The sequence below is a fragment of the Nelusetta ayraudi genome, unplaced genomic scaffold (genome assembly GCF_046127955.1).
Source record: "Nelusetta ayraudi isolate G7.1 ecotype Tasmania unplaced genomic scaffold, CSIRO-AGI_Nayr_v1 ptg000135l, whole genome shotgun sequence".
NCBI lineage: Eukaryota > Metazoa > Chordata > Actinopteri > Tetraodontiformes > Monacanthidae > Nelusetta > Nelusetta ayraudi.
In genome coordinates, this window is record NW_027466185.1 from 7806586 (window position 1) to 7816857 (window position 10272).

The following is a 10272-nucleotide window of genomic DNA, read 5'->3' on the forward strand; positions in this document are numbered from 1 at the left end:
TCGAGAGACCGGCTGATTTGTTCGCTCACAGCGCGGCCTCATGGCAGGGAGTCACTAGGATAGACACGCAGACTCGTGACTCAGTAAGCAGTCATTCTGTACCTGCGCACCGTTCCAACGCAATCATCTGTCATCGCTGCCTCGTCGTGATGAAGGTCCGGTTTCAGGGGAGCCATTTAACTTCTGTGACTTTTTTTTTTTTTTTTTTTGTGGCGACACACAAAATTGTCCCAAGCTCAGAGCGACAAGAAGAAGAAAAAGGGGAACGCCAATCACTGACATGGAAGGAAAAAAAAAAAATAGATAGAAGGTGCCGTCGCCACGGCAACCCACAGGCAGACCTGGAACAGCTGTTGTGATCCTCAGTGATTTAGTGTTTTTTTTTGTTTTGTTTTTCTTTTTGTTTTGTCAAGCAGACGATCTCTTGGCCTGATCGCAGGAGGTGGAGAGAGACACGCTATCAGGACAAGGTGGAGGAGGAGGATGAAAGAAGAAGATCTTTTTGTTGCCGGTGAAATCACACTGTCTTCTGGAGTAGATTAGCAGAGCACTTGAAAGAGAGCGGGGATTTATTTATTTTTCACAAGGGTGCAAAAAGAAAAAGAAAATACGACACCACCGCACCCCCGAAGACACACATGGATTTATTTCAAAGTCCAACCCCGGCGAACAAATAAGGAAAATGTGGTGGAAATGGAACGCTTGGTGTATTACCTCATCTACCCGGGGTGATTTTGAATATTGCACTTGACCGTATTGCAGCTTTGAGGGAATTTGAAATAAAAATAGTGGAAAATAAAAGGAAAAGGCAAAGCCGATGAAAAAAAACAGAAAGTCCCGAGGGGGGGCGGGGCAAGGAGAAGGAGAGGTGACGTTAATGGGCCGCTGTGGGGGAGTGGAGGGAGTGAGAGAGTGAGAGGGAGGAGGTAAAAACTCTTTGGTGGAACGGCTAGAGGGCGAGACGCAGTAAAAACCAAAACATCTCCGGCACGCTTCGCCGGCTGCTGCGTTCTCTCCTCGTAAAAATAAAATGAAAAAATGAAATAAAAACAAAAAAAACGCTGCAACTCTTTCTGTCTCTGTCTCACCTTTTCACACGGCGCCACCGTTCCGTATAATGAAGCGACAGCAGCAGCAGAGATGCGGGCTTGATGCCATCCATCTCTTTGCCTGCCAATAAAACATTGTGCTGTGTTTTTTTTTTGTTTGTTTTTTAAATAAAAATAAAAAGTGGGCAAACAACTTTGGATGAATCACTCGCGATGGTTTCTTGATTAAACTTTTCTGTTGCGCACACTAACGGCCAACAACTTCTCTGGGGATTAGAACACATTTCACATATAAATCCTTATTTTTTTTTTCTAAAATGTACCAAAATGTCCTTTTTCAAAAACTGTTGGCGTCAGATTCTTTGGCCAGATTCCCTCTTCGTACTTCTGCTTGCTAACTTCTGTCCTGATTCCATTGTGTAATTACTTCAGTTCAGTTCTCATGAAGCGGTTGTCACAGAATCTAAATGGATACTACTCTCTCCAGTAAAACCAAATTGGCCACCTTGGCCTAGTACCTGGAAGGTGATTGGGTGAACTGCAAGTATCACAGTCAGATATTTTACTGTGCAACACTGGCATTGTGTTGCTGCTAATGCTGTTGATGCCAGCCACTCTTGTGTTTATTTAAAAAACAGACAAGAGTGAAGCTAACCAATTTTTCCAACCTTTAGTACCCTTTTATGTTAGCAGCTATGCTAGCTAGTTTGAGCTACTCCTGCCCGGTTTTCCGCTGAGCACTTGGGCGCAATGGCTAGCTGCCTCTTTTCTCCCACCATCCACCAAAAATGCATATCTTATTCAAAATTAATTAGGCCCTGTTTGCACTTGGTCACTTGTAACTGTTTTGGGGGATTGGATCGCGAGAACGGATCTCGAAGCATCTGTTCGCACGAAGCATTAACATGCGTCTCGAGTGTGTCATTTGTGATTCGCGTTACACCCCCTGCCCCTGCCGAACCTATGTAAATGCAACATATGTCATTTCCGTTTTTAACGACTGGGGGCAGTAAAGCGCAAAACCACGGCGAGTTTTACATGACAGCGAATAAGAATCAACTTCCTGTTTGCGGACTGTATCAAGTCACTCAAGTCATTAACTCGACTGCAGCTCGTATGGATCCGAACGAGGAGCAACGACTGGTGGGACAGAGTGGTGACGACTTTATTTTCGGATCAACAGTGGCTGGCAAATTTTCGGATGCAACGTCGCACATTTAATCTCATATGTGGGAAACTGCGACCGCTGCTCCACTGACAAAATATGCTAATGCGGAAATGAAATTTATTAGCATCCTAATAAAAGAATCCAACAAGAATGATTTATTTTCGCTTCTTGTTTGTAACTTTATAATGACGACGCCGGGAGGTGGGGCGCCGACCAAGTACGTACACGGGAGAGGTGAGTGGAGTAGGCGGTCCTTAATGTGGACTGAGCTCGCATTCTGTTCACACGTCCGTGACGAATGCGTTTTTATGCGATGCGACTACCAAAACCACCTCCCCAAGGTGGTTTTGGTATTCGGATGACAAAACGGATCTGGACTGTTTGCACTTGGTTACGTTGTGTGTTTTTTGCCGATCGGAATACGAAAAACGCATGAAATGACCAAGTGCAAACAGGGCCTTAGACGTCAGTGTGGATGTAACAGAATTTCTGAGTTAAAATCGGAGTGAGCTGCATGCTGCGCTAGCTTGTCCCTCAGGGGTCCCATCACCACAACTCCTGGCAGGTATAATTTCCTGCTTAGTGCCTTGCGTCTCTCTGTTTCCACTCTTTGCTTCTCCATCTTTGCAAATGTCCTCGTCTGCCCCATCATCTTTCATCCTATATTTTTGCTTTCAGTCCCCAGCAGCCATCCACCCATCAGTCTTTTTTTTTTTTTTTCCTCTGCCTTCACAGCCAGAAGGCCAGTGTTTTATAATGATATATCAGTCAGTTTTCTGCTCTGGTCATGACTCATCCACAGATGGCTTGGTGAAATACACTCTTTTTTTCTTCTCCCCCGCAGTGCCCCATTTACCAATTAAGCGTCGTCTGAGTCTTTCAAACTGGTGTCTTTCTAGTGGTGTGATGAATTGAAATTAGGTGATGTAGACGCCGCTGAGATGGGTGCGACACTGGCGACTCTTACTCATGATCTCGAGATCCGTGGCATCTGACAAGTCCTAATCGAAGGCAGCGTTGCGGAATAAAAACGCAACATGGGAGAAAAGCTCGACTCCTACTCATGGGTGCAAGCAGACATGTGGTGCCAGAGGCTGATTGATTATGAATAATGAATCTCGGCATTGCGTAAACGTCAACGTTGTAAATTGTAACCAATACTCTCGGAAGGCTGCATTCAAGATTTAATGACGGTAAGGACGCCCAGTTGAAATTCTACTTATGTAAGCAACACTTTGTCTGATTGCGTGCTGCGCCAGTGGTAAAAATGAGCAAAAGCTGCAAAAAATATCAATAATAATAATCAGCCCCAACGCCAGAATTTGCACTTTTGAGATTTGAATGAATTTGAAAGCAGGATGCCTTCACTGAAACATTCATTAATGGTCATGAATGCTCATCTGCTCTCTGTCACTTCTAATGCAGCACTGTTATGGGACTAATTGTGCTGTCATTTCCATTAGTACATGAAATTCCACTGGTGGGCCAACACCAAATATTGCGCAGAATAATGCGTTAAATACAACAAAGCTTCAATTTCCTCCTTCTTCTTCTTTTGCTTCTGCTTGTTTCCACCAACCTTCCAATGATTAACCACTTCCCTTCTGCGTGAGCAAACAAAGGGTTGCCAGATGGTGCCGCTACACAGGTACGCCATCTGGCAGTCATAAACAGCTCCAAGTTTTCACAGTGTGGCACTGCCAAAGCCATCAATCAAGGCAGTGGGTAGAGAGTTTAATTAAAATAAAAAGCATAGTTCAGTTCTGTTTCAGTCTGACACTTGCCTTCAGAAATTGATGGATAAGGCCGACCTAATCAAAATTATTCTGCCTATTCATAAACTATTACCGTTGCATAGCGCTGTCTCCTTCCTCTCCTCGGCGGCTGCTGTGTACCTGATGATGGTGTTACAGGGTAGCAGCAAGACTCAGGTTAGGGCCTCCGTCTAATTTCCATATTGAAGCATACGTCTTCATTTAGAGGGAGGACAGGAAGTAGCGGCTTGTTCACCGAGTGGCGCGTCGAGACTTTGTTAATCAAGGCAACGGTGCGGCAGGGCATCCATTAGACACCCATCTGGAAATTGGCATCAGCGCGACATGTGAAGCGTATAGATGACGTTCGCCTGAGAAACTATAGGAGCGAGACTTGACTCCCAGTGCGGCCGTTGCCTTCCAGGAAACAGTCATGGGAAGCTGATCCAATTGGTTTTCTTGTCGAGGCAATCTTAGCCTGGATGGATGGATGGATGATAGACAGATGGATGGATGATAGACAGATGGATAAGTTGAAGGCTGGATGGACGAACAAGCCCACTGAGGATTTAACCTCATGAACATAGTATCTGTTCGCCTTGCATTTTTGCCACAGGTACACAATCTCCTTGAGACGTTTTTGTCATCAATTTGGATGAGATGGTATTAAGATGAGTACCAAATTATCATTGAGGAAACTATTCAGACTCTTGTCTCCCTGTAAATTTACAGCTAACACATGGGTATGCCATCGGCCAAAGGCCAACTGCTTTAATTGGTGGACACCGCTTTGTTTAACTCTGGAGCCATTGCCACGGTCTTAGAAGGGGGAAAAAACTGCGGGGTGGAAAGAGGGAAGTGTTGGATATGGGTTAAGACAAATGAATGTGTCAGTCTTCTCTGTCTGTGAGCCGCGATAAGCACGTTTTGGTGGAAGACCTTCGAGACGGCTGAAAAGAGCCGGCACACAAAGGGAGATGCCATTCTGCCCACCGTGTTTTTCTGCTGCAATACCGTTGTGACAGGACTTGTTTGTGGAATCGCAGAGTTGTGCATTCCAACAGGGAGCCCGTTGCCCTTGTTTACCAGGTGTTTGGCCTGATAAATACTCTTGAAAATGCAAAGAAGTCCGAACAGGCTGCTTTGCTTTCATTTGTTCGAGGGAAAACACAGCCTCAAAGCCTTCAAAGATTAAAAAAAAATCATAGCGTTTTCCCAAGATATTTATGCAATTTCTCATAGTTTCTGTAAAGCCGAACTCTGAAACAAGGGAAACTCAGAGCTGCATTATTAATTGGACAGAAAACATGCAGTGGCTCGTCGGATAAGGAGACAGGCGAAGCCAAATCCAAGTGATCAGTCAATGCCAGACTCATTCATTATTCATTCAAATTTCTGAATTCATCTGGTGCGTCCTTGTTACTGTTCCCTTCCGAGACAAAACTGCCTCTGAATGCAACTCAAAAGACGTACTGGACATACCGTGCTATGACAAAAACTGATTTTTGGCATGCCACAATGGGGCATTGGTCTCAAATCAAGTAAAAAAAAATAAAAAAAAGCTTTATTTGTGCAGATTCATTTTACGACACGGTCATTTCAGGGCACTATGAATTAAGCTCCTGCAGCCATTTGTTCCCACCCAGAATGACTGCTGAGGCAACAGTGGCTCGGTGGAATTCAGGAGGAGCCGCAGCCTGGATCAAACTACCAGACCTTGCGGCTCATTGGCGACGTCGTCTCTTCTCAGAAAGAGGAAAGCGAGGGAGGAATTTCCTTAAAAGCTCTGACTCCCACCATTTTTGTGTCCAACGGCCATGTCGGGAGATGGTTCATTTCCAGAAAATTTAAATAATGGTTTCGGACAGCGTCTACTGAGAGCGCACTGGAGGCCACGGAGCCGGCGAACTCAATTACCGGCTGTCCCTAAAAATGTTCTGTATCAGTCCCAGTGAAAGTAGGGAACAAAAAAATAAAATTATACGCCAGATTTGCCGCTCCCATTACGGCGGTTGCGTATGCATGAGCCTCCCTTTTGTGTTCATCTGTGTGTTATCATCCTTGTATCTTCAAGCGAGCGTCCCACCACCACAAACCACCCCGCCCCCGGGGCCTCGACCGTTTGGGAGCAGTCATTGTTGTGACGAGCGGCAAGATATTGTATTGGCTGCCTCGTGCGTCCCTTCAAATGGAAATCAGGCTCCCTTGCAGGAAGTTGCACCAGCAGTTTGGAGAATTGCTCATGAATCACATGACGTAAAGGACAGGGATTTATATTTCGGACCATAGATGCCTGCCTTATTATTTAAATGTTGATTAGTTCCACTTGATGCCAAATTGGTTTTGTCGGCTTTTGAGTCTCCTAATTCTGAAAGACTTTTTTGTTTTTTTGCTTACCTGATGGGATAAAAATCATTGAGGTTTGCCCAATGATGTTCCCTGTGACAATGTCAGGTTAAAATAATGAGGTTCAATCCTAAGTAGTAATGAGGCAAGTTCTTCATATGACTGAAGGAAACAAAAAGCAGTGAATCCTGTAATTCATTTTTTGTAAAATGCCTCTCGTTTAAAAAGGGGTGCCTTTGTTTCTGATTTCTATGGAGTTTTTTCCTTTCATAGATAATCAGCTGTGCAACAAGGTAAGACGAAAGGTCTCAAAAGGTGATATTGGAACTTTTTATTTTAAATCTGGGAACTTAGGTTGCTGGTTCAAATCCGGCTCGAAGGACTAGTCTTTTTATTGGGTCCTGTCCTCCTCAACGTATTGAACATTGCTGGACATTCACAGATTAATACTCACCCTTCGATAGCTCAGTTGGTAGAGCGGAGGACTGTAGAGGTGCTGGCAGGAATCCTTAGGTCGCTGGTTCAAATCCGGCTCGAAGGACTAGTTTTTTTCTTTGGTTCCTGTCTTCCTCAACGGAGTGAGCATTGCTGGACGTTCACTGGTTGCTTTTCACCCTTCGATAGCTCAGTTGGTAGAGCGGAGGACTGTAGAGGTGCTAGCAGGAATCCTTAGGTCGCTGGTTCAAATCCGGCTCGAAGGACTAGTTTTATTCATTGGGTCCTGTCTTCCTCAACGTAGTGAGCATTGCTGGACGTTCACTGACTGCTTTTCACCCTTCGATAGCTCAGTTGGTAGAGCGGAGGACTGTAGAGGTGCTAGCAGGAATCCTTAGGTCGCTGGTTCAAATCCGGCTCGAAGGACTAGTTTTATTCATTGGGTCCTGTCTTCCTCAACGTAGTGAGCATTGATGGACGTTCACTGGTTGCTTTTCACCCTTCGATAGCTCAGTTGGTAGAGCGGAGGACTGTAGAGGTGCTAGCAGGAATCCTTAGGTCGCTGGTTCAAATCCGGCTCGAAGGACTAGTTTTTTTCATTGGGTCCTGTCTTCCTCAACGTAGTGAGCATTGCTGGACGTTCACTGACTGCTTTTCACCCTTCGATAGCTCAGTTGGTAGAGCGGAGGACTGTAGAGGTGCTAGCAGGAATCCTTAGGTCGCTGGTTCAAATCCCGCTCGAAGGACTAGTTTTATTCATTGGGTCCTGTCTTCCTCAACGTAGTGAGCATTGCTGGACGTTCACTGACTGCTTTTCACCCTTCGATAGCTCAGTTGGTAGAGCGGAGGACTGTAGAGGTGCTAGCAGGAATCCTTAGGTCGCTGGTTCAAATCCGGCTCGAAGGACTAGTTTTATTCATTGGGTCCTGTCTTCCTCAACGTAGTGAGCATTGATGGACGTTCACTGGTTGCTTTTCACCCTTCGATAGCTCAGTTGGTAGAGCGGAGGACTGTAGAGGTGCTAGCAGGAATCCTTAGGTCGCTGGTTCAAATCCGGCTCGAAGGACTAGTTTTTTTCATTGGGTCCTGTCTTCCTCAACGTAGTGAGCATTGATGGACGTTCACTGGTTGCTTTTCACCCTTCGATAGCTCAGTTGGTAGAGCGGAGGACTGTAGAGGTGCTAGCAGTAATCCTTAGGTCGCTGGTTCAAATCCGGCTCGAAGGACTAGTTTTTTTCTTTGGTTCCTGTCTTCCTCAACGTAGTGAGCATTGCTGGACGTTCACTGGTTGCTTTTCACCCTTCGATAGCTCAGTTGGTAGAGCGGAGGACTGTAGAGGTGCTAGCAGGAATCCTTAGGTCGCTGGTTCAAATCCGGCTCGAAGGACTAGTTTTATTCATTGGGTCCTGTCTTCCTCAACGTAGTGAGCATTGATGGACGTTCACTGGTTGCTTTTCACCCTTCGATAGCTCAGTTGGTAGAGCGGAGGACTGTAGAGGTGCTAGCAGGAATCCTTAGGTCGCTGGTTCAAATCCGGCTCGAAGGACTAGTTTTTTTCATTGGGTCCTGTCTTCCTCAACGTAGTGATCATTGATGGACGTTCACTGGTTGCTTTTCACCCTTCGATAGCTCAGTTGGTAGAGCGGAGGACTGTAGAGGTGCTAGCAGTAATCCTTAGGTCGCTGGTTCAAATCCGGCTCGAAGGACTAGTTTTTTTCTTTGGTTCCTGTCTTCCTCAACGTAGTGAGCATTGCTGGACGTTCACTGGTTGCTTTTCACCCTTCGATAGCTCAGTTGGTAGAGCGGAGGACTGTAGAGGTGCTAGCAGGAATCCTTAGGTCGCTGGTTCAAATCTGGCTCGAAGGAGAACTTTTTTTCGTTGGTTCCTGTCTTCTTCAATGTAATGAATGTTGTGGAACGTTCACAAGTAACTTCTTGTCTTGCGATAGCTCAGTTGGTAGAGCGGAGGCCTGTAGAGGATCTCGCTCTTGTGCTTCAGTTGCAGAGGACTCGATGGACTGACATTTTGATTGGTTCCTGTCCTCCCATAAGTCATGAACGTTGCTGGACGTTATATATATATATGTATATACTTTGACCTACATAATGACATAAACAATAACAACAACAGATGGGTTGGATATGTCTACTTTGAATACGATTCCACTGATGATTTATGCGCAGGATGAACCACCTCCTCCCACACATTCTAGATTTTTATTTATTTATTTTTTTAGCACAGAGAATTGCATTGTGACATTTCATCCAGAAACCAGGCCCCTCCTCTAACCGATGCTCAGGGAAGGGTTGGAAGCGGAGCTCATATGGCAGATGGATGCGCTGACACAGGAAGGATCCAGTTAGCCAGGACGTTTTTTTCAGTATCACATTTCCGTCCTTTTGTAGGGTTGAGCATTTCCGGCTCCAAACTGCAACGCCTATTATGTTATTTCGTTATTTTTTTGCGATGAATTGGAAAAATGAAAACTGAAAACTTTTTTTTTTTTTTTTTTTTGCCGAGATGCAAGCGAAGCAAAGCTATGCAAAACAATGCAGGCAGGCAGGAAGGCCCGGGAACAAACACCGATGTGTCACATCGATTACTCGGACCAGAACAACAGCAGATATTTAGTTCTTCCTGCGTCTCTCTCCTGCTTTTTACGAGTTGGAGGAGGATTTTTTTTCTCCCTCCATCTCGTGTTTCATTTTCCCCGTCCGTCATCGACATCTCGGGACGGTGTCGCAGTAAATCTTGCCGCCCCCTGGAGGACCGAAGGGTGGCGACCCCGCGGTGATTCTGGACTTGTTTACGCCGCGGAAACACAACGCAAACCAAGAAAGCAAGGGGGTTGGCGGTGGGCTGGGGAGAGGAGGGGTTGAAGGGGGAGATGGAGCGGATTAGACAGGAATGGGGGGTAAAAAACAAAATAAAACGAAAGAGCTGCAGTAGTCTGTGATGCTTTCCAAGGGCAGCGTGGCTTCCGGTGAACAAACAAAAATACTGGCCGCGGCTAAATATAACCTCTCCCTTCATGCACGAGCGCGCCGGGATGTGCAGGAGTGAGTGTGTGTTTGTGTGTGTTTGGAGGGGATGTTCTGCTGCCACGGCCTCCCCTGACCCGCAGGAAGCCTCCCGAAGCGGAGCGCAGCGCCACCCACAGGGAGCCCCATGGACTCCCGGCAGTCCCCCGCACTTCCTGCTAGTCCACTGTGAGGACACCCCCCACTTTCCCCAGCCGAAAAAACTGGCAGCATTCAGCCCCCCCCCCCCCCCCACACACACACACACACACACACCTTCTCTCAGCTTCCTAACCCGAGTTTGTTTCCCTTTTCTCGGAGTGATGTGGTGAACGGAAACGAACTGCCACCGTCACTGCCGCTGCCGCCGATGGACATGAATAATTTAGCGAGCGGCCGACGCAGCGGCAAGAACGGAAATAAAACATAGGTAGGCCTGACTCGCAAAAGTTTGGAAGGGAAGCCTCACTGGCTGAGCGTCCTGGCCTCAGAGGGTTTT

At 46.3% G+C, this 10272-nt stretch overlaps 12 non-coding genes across 12 annotated transcripts; all 12 read left to right on the forward strand.

The window, feature by feature from the left end:
* Nucleotides 1-6771: 6771 nt before the first annotated feature.
* Nucleotides 6772-6858, forward strand: trnay-gua (transfer RNA tyrosine (anticodon GUA)). The gene is given in 2 exon segments: nt 6772-6808; nt 6823-6858. It is a non-coding gene; the product is annotated as a tRNA-Tyr (tRNA).
* A 73-nt stretch (nt 6859-6931) lies between these two features.
* trnay-gua (transfer RNA tyrosine (anticodon GUA)) lies at nt 6932-7018 on the forward strand. Its single transcript is given in 2 exon segments — nt 6932-6968; nt 6983-7018. It is a non-coding gene; the product is annotated as a tRNA-Tyr (tRNA).
* A 73-nt stretch (nt 7019-7091) lies between these two features.
* Nucleotides 7092-7178, forward strand: trnay-gua (transfer RNA tyrosine (anticodon GUA)). The gene is given in 2 exon segments: nt 7092-7128; nt 7143-7178. It is a non-coding gene; the product is annotated as a tRNA-Tyr (tRNA).
* Nucleotides 7179-7251: 73 nt separating this feature from the next.
* Nucleotides 7252-7338, forward strand: trnay-gua (transfer RNA tyrosine (anticodon GUA)). Its single transcript is given in 2 exon segments — nt 7252-7288; nt 7303-7338. It is a non-coding gene; the product is annotated as a tRNA-Tyr (tRNA).
* A 73-nt stretch (nt 7339-7411) lies between these two features.
* Nucleotides 7412-7498, forward strand: trnay-gua (transfer RNA tyrosine (anticodon GUA)). Its single transcript is given in 2 exon segments — nt 7412-7448; nt 7463-7498. It is a non-coding gene; the product is annotated as a tRNA-Tyr (tRNA).
* Nucleotides 7499-7571: 73 nt separating this feature from the next.
* On the forward strand, nt 7572-7658 carry trnay-gua (transfer RNA tyrosine (anticodon GUA)). The gene is given in 2 exon segments: nt 7572-7608; nt 7623-7658. It is a non-coding gene; the product is annotated as a tRNA-Tyr (tRNA).
* A 73-nt stretch (nt 7659-7731) lies between these two features.
* Nucleotides 7732-7818, forward strand: trnay-gua (transfer RNA tyrosine (anticodon GUA)). The gene is given in 2 exon segments: nt 7732-7768; nt 7783-7818. It is a non-coding gene; the product is annotated as a tRNA-Tyr (tRNA).
* A 73-nt stretch (nt 7819-7891) lies between these two features.
* trnay-gua (transfer RNA tyrosine (anticodon GUA)) lies at nt 7892-7978 on the forward strand. Its single transcript is given in 2 exon segments — nt 7892-7928; nt 7943-7978. It is a non-coding gene; the product is annotated as a tRNA-Tyr (tRNA).
* Nucleotides 7979-8051: 73 nt separating this feature from the next.
* On the forward strand, nt 8052-8138 carry trnay-gua (transfer RNA tyrosine (anticodon GUA)). The gene is given in 2 exon segments: nt 8052-8088; nt 8103-8138. It is a non-coding gene; the product is annotated as a tRNA-Tyr (tRNA).
* Nucleotides 8139-8211: 73 nt separating this feature from the next.
* Nucleotides 8212-8298, forward strand: trnay-gua (transfer RNA tyrosine (anticodon GUA)). Its single transcript is given in 2 exon segments — nt 8212-8248; nt 8263-8298. It is a non-coding gene; the product is annotated as a tRNA-Tyr (tRNA).
* Nucleotides 8299-8371: 73 nt separating this feature from the next.
* Nucleotides 8372-8458, forward strand: trnay-gua (transfer RNA tyrosine (anticodon GUA)). Its single transcript is given in 2 exon segments — nt 8372-8408; nt 8423-8458. It is a non-coding gene; the product is annotated as a tRNA-Tyr (tRNA).
* Nucleotides 8459-8531: 73 nt separating this feature from the next.
* Nucleotides 8532-8618, forward strand: trnay-gua (transfer RNA tyrosine (anticodon GUA)). Its single transcript is given in 2 exon segments — nt 8532-8568; nt 8583-8618. It is a non-coding gene; the product is annotated as a tRNA-Tyr (tRNA).
* The last annotated feature ends 1654 nt before the right edge of the window (nt 8619-10272 follow it).